Genomic DNA, 9,726 nt, shown 5'->3' with positions numbered 1-9,726 from the left:
AATGTTTTCAAGGAATGCTGCTTGAAATTTATCCTGTAGCGCCAAGGGATGGAGAATGAGGGAGTGCAGACAATAGGGAGAATCCAGGCTTGGCCATAATATGGAATTTATGTAAAAATAAAGGAGGGGATGATAAATGGGAGAAGGAAAGAATTCAATTTTTTGGTYCAGGGGTTTTGCTTTAGAACAAAACACAGATGCCCAGCCCCTCTCCAAACAAGCCTTGCTTAATTCCGCTCTGGAATCCACCTCCTTCCGGGCAGGGTGGGGGTTTGGGGCATGAAGGAAGGAGATCTCACCATCCCAGCAGGTGGCGGATATTTTCCAAACATTTTCCCTACACCAGGATCCACTCCAGGCTCAGAGGGAGCAGGAACTTTCCTGGGTGTCCCAGAGAAGCTGGGGCTGCCCCTGGATCTCTGGAAGTGTCCAAGGATGGATGGCACTTGGAGCAGCCTGGGACAGTGGAAAATGTCCCTGCCCATGGCACAGGGTGGAACTGGATGGGTTTTAAGGTCCCTTCCCACCCAAACCATTCCACAATTCCATGAATTCCCAGTTTTGGGGTGGGTTTGGGAAGGCAACACTCCTACTGTGCTCTTTTCCTATGGGAAAAATAAATAGCCATTTGGGAATAATAAAACTCAATCACCAAACTCAGGCAGGGAGACAATCAAAAAGAGCCTGGAATGGTCCCAGCAAGGAGGAACCATCCCCATCCCTGGATTCCAGCACAGCTGCCATCTGGCTATGGGAAGAACAGGAAAAGCGTTTTCCARTGGAAATGTGGCAGCAAAACTGACTGGGAGGAGAATCCAGCCCAGGTCACTCACATTTCTCCTGCCTTTCCCTCTCAGCAGGATTTCTCTGAGGGAACAAGCTGAGATGAGAGGGAACAGTCTCAGGTCGTGCCAGGGGAGGTTCAGGTTGGATATCAGTGAAAATTCCTGCAAAGAAAGGGTTGTAAATCTTCAAAACAGACTGCTCCGGGCAGTGGTGGAGTCACCGTCCCTGGGAATGCTCCAAAAACATGTGGATGTGGCCCTAGAGAAGAAGGTCTAATGGTGAACATGGAGRTGCTGGGTGTGGGTTGGACTTGCTGATCCCAAAGGTRTTTTCCAACCTAAACAATTCYGTGATTTTATGGCTGRAAGAGATTTTAAGGCAGATTATCCCAGTGWAACCTCTCTGCGCTTCTGTGCTGGGAGAGATGAAATTCCAGGACTTTCTTTTCACATTGGCACCTCCCAGTTACASCTGGTATGAGCATGGACAGGAATGGGACTGCAGGAAAAGCGTCCACAGTGGGTATTCCACCTCAAAATCATGGATTCCCCTCCAGGAAAACCCAGGTGCCTTCCCAGGGGTAGAGAAGCAGGATGATTGCATGGAAAACTCAGTTCAGGGGGAAAAAACAGCTCCAGGGGATCCATGGGAAAAGATTCATCCCTTTAAATAGAAAAGATGTGAAAATTGTAGCTCCAAGCCCATGACTTTGCTGAGGACAGAGGGAAGAAGGGAAGGGAAGTCACAACTAATCAGCATTTTAAACTTTCCTGTGTCTTAACTGAAGGGAGAAGGCTGAAAAATTTAACAGGAAGATCCTGTTCCCAAATTTAATTGGATATTGGCATAGAATATGCATTAGATTTTCCTATCTTTGAACTGGGGAGCAGAAATATTCCTGAGATACAACCAGGCTTTCTGTCTCTATCAACTCCCTGCCCTGTTCCCAGCATGACCCCCTCGGTGCTGGGAGGGCTTGGGTGGCTCCAGGGAGCTCAGATCCTCCTGGGTGCAACTGGGAATGCACTCCAGAAGGGGTTACAAAGGAAAAATGGGCGGTTTTCCATTAAAAAAAAAAAAAGTTGTCTGAGGGCTGCAAATGTTCTTAAGAAGGGCTGTGATCTACGGCATCAAAAAGCATCTCCTGGAAAAATAATTCCCACCTCTCTGAGGCTTTCATATTCCATGGTCCATGTCCCAGAGCACGGGGGAGAACTACAAGACAGCAAAACAATGGGATGAAGAGGCCTAAAATTACCCTATGTTGTGAAAAATAAGCTTTGGGAGTGAACGAACTGGTGGTGAAGGGTCACTTTTACCTCCTGGTTTCCAGAGAGACAACCCAAAGGTTTGGTTATTTCTGTTTAATTCCTCRTATTCCTGATTTTGGGGTGGCCAGTTCCAGAGGGAGCTGATTCTCAGGAAGCACTGAGCCCTCACCCTCAAACTTCAGCCCAGTTTGAGTCATTAAAGCAGCCAGAGCACTTGAAACTCCCCCCAGCCTTGGCACGAGGCCACATCTGAGCCGGGCTGAACTTTTAAAAGAAAAATCCTCCGGCAGAGGAGCAGAGGAGARAGGGTGGAGAAGAAAAATGAGGCCATTGCTGGACCCAGGTCACGTCAGAAGRTTTTTTTACACAAAGCCTACAAGGGAAATGTGGAGTTTTTTCCAATTTCTTTTTCTGGGTATTTACTTGCAGGAACTGCCAGGTCACCCCGTGCCAGCATCCAGGGACATGCTGGAGCCAGCAGGAGGATTCCATGGGCAAAGGGGACAATCCTTCAAAAACAGCCATGAAAATGTCACTGGGATTTGAGGGGTTTGCTCTCATCTGCAGCCCTTTGGTTTCCATTGCAGGGTTTGGATAAATGCTCTCCGGGATTCCTGGATTTTCCAGCTGTGGGGAACAGCAAACAACACCTCAGGCTGATGGAGCAGGAACTTTSCTGGAATTCCCAGAGAAGCTGTGGCTGCTCCTGGATCCCTGGCAGTGCCCAAGGCCAGGCTGGATGGCACTTGGAGCAGCCTGGGACAGTGGGAGGTGTCGGTGCCATGACAGGTGTGGCACTGGATGGGTTTTAAWGTCCCTTCCCACCCAAACCATTCCACAATTCCATTAATTCCCAGTTTTGGGGTGGGTTTGGGAAGGATACACTCCTACTGTGCCCTTTTCCCATGGGGGAAAANAGCCTTGCTTAATTCCGCTCTGGAATCCACCTCCTTCCGGGCAGGGTGGGGGTTTGGGGCATGAAGGAAGGAGATCTCACCATCCCAGCAGGTGGGGGATATTTTCCAAACATTTTCCCTGCACCAGGATCCACTCCAGGCTCAGAGGGAGCAGGAACATTCCTGGGTGTCCCAGAGCAGCTGGGGCTGCCCCTGGATCTCTGGAAGTGTCCAAGGATGGATGGCACTTGGAGCAGCCTGGGACAGTGCAAAGTGTCCCTGCCCATGGCAGGGGGTGGCACTGGATGGGTTTTAAGGTCCCTTCCCACCCAAACCATTCCACAATTCCATGAATTCCCAGTTTTGGGGTGGGTTTGGGAGGGCAACACTCCTACTGTGCCCTTTTCCTATGGGAAAAAAAGTAGCCATTTGGGAATAATAAAACTCAGTCACCAAACTCAGGAAGGGGGACAATCAAAAAGAGCCTGGAATGGTCCCAGCAAGGAGGAACAATCCCCATCCCTGGATTCCAGCACRGCTGCCATCTGGCTATGGGAAGAACAGGAAAAGGGTTTTCCAGTGGAAGTGTGGCAGCAAAACTGACTGGGAGGAGAATCCAGCCCAGGTCACTCATGTTTCTCCTGCCTTTCCCTCTCAGTGGGATTTCTCTGAGGGCACAAGTGATGGGATGAGAGGGAACAGTCTCAGGTCGTGCCAGGGGAGGTTCAGGTTGGATATCAGCGAAAATTCCTGCAAAAAGCTCAATCACCAAACTCATTTCCTCGACCTGCAGAAGGAAGAGACTCCTGTGCACTCTCGACACCTGCAKGGGGGTTCTTCTGAGAAAAAACGGGAGTAGGGAAGGAAATGGAGTGGGAACAACAGGCTGGGCTTGGATTCCACTGGGAAGTGATCCTGCAGGATGAAGGGATTGGAGCTCCCGGGCAGCACCAGCGGGGTGGCACAACCCCCAGGGCTCCCCCCACCCCAGCAGATTAATCCAAGATATTTTGGGAACACAGATGCCCATTCCAGCCCTCAAATCTTTCAGGCTTATCAAAGGGTTTGGTGCCTTTTTTTTTCTTTCTTTCTTCTTCTTTTCCCATTTCCAGCCCCGTGGATTCTTAACCACTGATATCTTCTTATGTCCAATAAACACAGAAATGCTTCTCTTCCCAGCTTTGCTGCTAAAGCTGGGGTGATTATGGAGATTAATCCGGGGCATATGGTGGGGGTGCCACTCCTGGGAACTTCTGGGGCTGGAGCCAGAGGGGGAATTAACCCTGGGCAGGAAAACAGGGGAAAATGGAGAAAATGGGGAAATGGGGGAAACGGGGAAATGGCAAAAAACAGGAACACAGAGGAAACGGGAAAAACAGGGAAAACAGGGAAAATGGAGAGACAGGGAAATTGGGGGAAACAGGGAGAACAAGGAGAATGGGAAAATGGAGGAAATGGGGGAAACAGGGAAAACGGAGAGAACTTGGAGAACAGGAAAAATAGGGAAAATGGGAAACAGGGAAAACAGAGGACATGGGGGAAACAGAGAGAATAGAGAAAAGAAGGAAAATAGGGAAAACAGGGAAAATGGGGAGAACAGGGGAAACGGGGAAACAGGGAAAATGGAGAAACGGGAAAGAGGGAAAACAGGGAAAATTAAGAAACAGGGGAAAGCAGGAAACAGGAAAAATGGAGAAACAGGGGAAAGAGGGAAAATAGGGAAAACAGGAAACAGAAAATGGGAAACAGGGGAAACGGGAAGTAGGGAAAATGGGAAGAATGTGGAAAACAGGGACAACAGGAGGAAAAGGGAAAACAGGGAAAACAAGGGGAAAACAGGGATGTCCCCCCTCTGCTCCCTATGCCAGGGGGAAGGAAGAGCTGAGCACAAGGTTACAGAGCGGTGGGACACACACGGGACTGGTGACATTCCTCCTGCACAGGATCACAGGAAAGAATTGCACTGGAAGCACTTCCCCAGCACTGGGTGGGCCGTGGGAGGGAGGAAGCAGACAGTCAGAGGCAGGGAAAGGTTGAAGTAAGCACAGCACCTGAATCTTCCCAAAATCCTGCTCCTGCCTCGCTGGAAGCTGCTGCATCCCAAAGCCATTCCAGGCTGGAGCGCTGCTGGGATGAGCCAGCCCAGGATACTGCTGGGAGTTCCTAAATCTGGGAAGGGAGGTCAAGGAGAACCAAGATCCCGCTGGGAAGTCCAGATGTTGGCAGTGCCCAGGGTCCATCCCAAAACACAGGGAGTGAACTCCCGGAGCTGGGATCATCCGAGCCCGGATCAGTGCCAGGGACCATCCCAAGGCGCTGGAAGATGCTCCTTACCGAGGCCACCTCCCAAAACCTGACCCCCAAAAAGGCTCAKCCCACTCCTCCACAGGGAGGGTGAGCATCAGGGAAACCTCAGCTCCCGGCTCCAGCCATAGCACAGCCAGGATGCCGGAATTCCGCGGGATAACGAGSCTGCAGTGCTCAGAGCACCTCCAGCGCTACGAAAAAGCTGCAAATCCCATAAAATGCAGCTGGAGGAGGGACCCGGCCGGGTTCGGCTCTGGYTCCCGGGGAATCCCTCCATGCGGTGGGATAACAGCCCCACTGTGTGGATCCGCGGGGTCCTGCGCATCTCCGGCACGGAGCGGGGGCACGGACCGGGCACTGGGCAGGGCAGGGACAGAGGAAATCCTGGGATGTCCCTGGCTGTATTTTGTCTTTTTTTGTTCATATTATTTCCAAGTTTTTCATTTTTCCAAGTAATCTTTTTTTTTCCAAAAAAGGGACGAATTCCCTATGTTTTGAACCATCTCTCCCCCACTARATTCCATCCATTGGAATTAAGATGCCAGTACAAGGATTTCCATCATTAGAAAGAGAAAGGGCTCTACAGATCMTTCAGAAACATCGGAAGTGTCTCCTTAATTTAATTTGCAAAGTGATGCTGGTCCCTGACACTGCTCTTGTGACACCGTGCTCTGCAGAGGGACAGCCCCAGCCCCGGGGTGGCAGCAGGAGCAGGGCAGTGCCCGTCCCCTGAGCTGGCACTGCTGGGGCACCTCCAGTGCTGGGACAGCTCTGGGAGCCTCCTGACAGGAGAGCCCTGGAGGGGCTGGAGCGAGTCCAGGGCAGGGAACGGAGCTGGGGAAGGGTCTGGAGCCCCAGGAGCGGCTGAGGGAGCTGGGAAAGGGGCTCAGCCTGGAGCAAAGGAGGCTCCGGGGGGACCTTGTGGCTCTGCACAACTCCCTGACAGGAGGGGACAGCCGGGGGGGTCGGGCTCTGCTCCAGGGAACAGGGACAGGAGGAGAGGGAACGGCCTCAGGCTGGGCCAGGGCAGGGGCAGCGGGGATATTGGGGAAATTCCTCATGGAAAGAGTGGTCCTTGCTGGATCCCCATTCCTGGGGGGGGGGGTTAACTGCCCTGTGGATGTGGCACTTGGGGACACAGGGCACTGGTGGCCTTGGCAGTTCTGGGGGTTGATTTGACTCAATGCTCTCAGGGTTTTTTCCAGTCCAAAGGACTCTGTTGTCATGTCCTCACCTCAGACATGTAGAACGAAATGGTTTTTAGGGTCCCTTCTATCCCATTCCATGAAACACTAGAGCTGGGAAAACTGGGGRACGAGGAGGAGATCAGAGGTGCAGGATGGTTTTGTAGGAGGAAAACWGGGGGATGAAATTCCAAAGCTGGGGAAGGTCAACAAAATCATGAGAGGACATCAAGGACATGGCTTTGATTCTCTTCCTGCAGGAGGAAGAGGGGAAACAAGGAGGAATCGAGGTCCAAACAACCAAAAAACCCTTTCTCTTCATGCAACAGGAACGGGATTTTCTGAGCTCTTTGCCAAGGAAAAAATCAAGTGCTGAAACCCTGCAGAGAGTTATTGGGAAAGTGGAAAAGGATTTGGGGGAGAGATGCAGCAAGGGGTGCTGAGCAGCTCAGCAGGCTTYGAAATCTGGTGCTGGAGCAGAAACATGGGCTCACCAAAGCCTCGAGAACATTTGAGATGATGAGAGAAGTGCCTCATAGAAAAATGGTTAAAATGGCCAAACAAATGGCAAAAAAGTCTAAAAAAGTCTGAAAGAAGTCTGAAAAAGCAGGAAGTAAAGGACAGGAGGAAATTCTGGGTTCCTGGAGTGCAAAAAGGTGGATTTGGATGGGATCTCTGCTACAGGCACGACACTTCTGCATGCTCTGTGAAGGAAAAGGATGGAATCCTGACCAGATTTGTGGGGCTGCGTTTCTGAAGGTGGAAAAGGTGAGGGCTGCCCACAGAAAATTCTGGGAGGAGCTCAGAATGGAGAGAGAGGGTGATGGAGAGGCAGCTGGAATTCCACGGAGACAAATGGAAAGGGATGCACGTGGAAAAACAGAGCCTGACTGCAAATGGAGCACAATGGGCTCTGGAAAATACCCCCTCAGGAGCGAGGGCTGCAGTTATGGGGTGAATTTCTGGGGAATGTCAGCACAGCTCTTTGCAGGGGGCAGAAAAATTAAAAACCTGAATGGTGGGGACAGGCAGGGATTGGAAAGAAGCTCTCCTGGTAAAAACACCGAGGTTCAGCTGCAAGCAGGAAATCAGGAGTGCTCCCTGTCCCCATCCCAGCCCCAGAGGCACGGGGAAGGGATTTACTGAGAGGAGCAATCGGGAAGGAAAACCAAACATTGGATGGAGAGAGGGCAGAGGGAATCCCCGAGGCTCAGGCAGCTGGAGCAGAGGAATTCACATCATTCCATCCTTGGGCTGCTCTCCGAGGCTTCCCATGGTTATTGCAGCCCCAGGACAGCTTGGGATGAGCTAGAGGGGTGCAGGGATCAGGGAAACACCAGCACACAGATCCTGATCCCTCATCCCAGGCTTTGTCCTCCTCTGTGCCCCTGGCCCTGCTGTCTCATCTCCATCTTTGCCAGTTCTGTTTCTCCCAGGCATTCCCAAAAAAATGTGTCCCCTGCCCAGACACAGACCCTGGTTTGTTCCTGCACGGGTCTCAGCTGCGGGATCAGGCTGGAGCTTGGAATTCCAGATGGTGGGAAGGTCAGGCCTGGTGGAGGCTTCAGTTCCTGTGGAGGCTGAACTCTTCCCCCTCTTCCTCCTCCTCCACCTCCTCCTCCTCCTGCTCTTCTCTGCTGCCCTGTCTTTATCCCAGTCACCTCTGGCAGGAGTTTTCTTCCATAGACTCAGGGATCTTTCAGATTGCACAGAATGCTGGAATGGTTTGGGTGGAAGGGACCATTAAAGCCCATCCAATGCCACCCCTGCCATGGGCAGGGACACCTCCCACTGTCCCAGGCTGCTCCCAGCCCCAATGTCCAGCCTGGCCTTGGACACTGCCAGGGATCCAGGGGCAGCCACAGCTTCTCTGGGCACCCTGTGCCAGGGCCTGCCCACCCTCCCAGGGGACAATTCCTTCCCCATTCCTGTCTAAATGTCTCCTCTTTTAGAGTAAAACTTGCCCTCTCACTCTCCACCCAGTTAAAAATCGCTCCTCCCTGAAGATTTGKCTGCTGCTCCTGCAGGATCCGGGGCACCCCAGGAAAAGGAGGCAGCAGAGGAAGAGGGGCACTGGCAGCAACACGGCCTCAGGTCCTGGATCTCCCAGTGCCCTCYGGCAGCTCAGGAGTTTCCTTTCCCAAACACACCTGAGTGGGAAGCCAGGATAATCCAAACACAAAGCACGGGATGAAGGGGATCATCCTACACGGGTTTTCTGCCCGTGCCTGGGAGTTCCCTCAGGAACCCTCAGTCTGGAGTCCTCGATGGGGCACGAGTCAGAAAATGCAGCTCAAAGTGACAATGAAGTTACATGGTCCGGTCCCGAGGCTGTCAGAGATCCGGGAGCGTTCGGACAGCGCTCCAGGGATGCACAGGGGGGATTGTTGGGGGGTCTGTGCAGGGCCAGGAGCTGGGCTGCATGATTCCGGCTGGTCCCTTCCAGCTCAGAGCATTCCAGGATTCCATGGCTATTCCCAGGCTTTGGGGTGTTTGCTCCAAGGTTTGGATCTCACACACSAAGTGTGGGAAGAATCCCGCGGATCTGAACCCCGTAAAGGGCCGTTCCCCGCTCCTCTCTCCTACAGAGACCCCGGGCTGACAGAAATCCCAAAGGCAGAGCTCCGGGAAGATCGGCTCTCCCAAGGAAAGGGAGGCTGCCGCGTTTGGGATGTGCCCCGGGACGCGCTCCCTCCCTCCCTGAAACCCAGCCGTGCCCATCCAAATCCCCTCAGCTGCATCCAGAGGTGTCCCCGCGCCTTCCCCGCCCCGATGAGAGCAGGAAAACCCCTCCAAGCTCCCGGGAAGCGGGACCCGCTGGATTTGGCAGCGCGTTTGCGGTTCCCGAGCGCAGCGCCCGCGTTGCGCGGAGCGGAGTTGCCATCTAGCGGGACAGAGCATCCCTGCAGAGCCACCCCGSGCCGGAGCCCGTCCCCAGCGGGAATTATCTGCCAGGAAAAGCTTGTCTCARCCCTTGGGATGAGCACAGAGCCTCCCGCGAGGGGTCAGCGCTCTCCAGCTGCGAATATTCCAAGCTTGGGGTGGGACAAGGACTTTTTGTCCCATTCCACATCCCAATTCCAACCTGGTGTTCCATTTTGTGTGGTACAAATTACCCCAAGTTTGCAGGTGAGAAATTCACTCAGTCATTTTGGGATTGTGGGGTTGTCATAAAGGAAATTTTCCTCTTTAGCTTCCATGAAATCCCTTTGTTTCTTATTATGTCCCCAATTTTTTTAACTGATTCTCCAATTTTTTTTTCCTTATTTTTTTTTTCCTTAT

The sequence above is a fragment of the Malurus melanocephalus genome, unplaced genomic scaffold (assembly GCF_030028575.1).
Source record: "Malurus melanocephalus ecotype Western Australia unplaced genomic scaffold, MMel_1.1 scaffold_669, whole genome shotgun sequence".
Lineage (NCBI taxonomy): Eukaryota > Metazoa > Chordata > Aves > Passeriformes > Maluridae > Malurus > Malurus melanocephalus.
The sequence above is the reverse complement of the archived record's forward strand: the minus strand, read 5'-3'. Positions refer to the sequence as shown.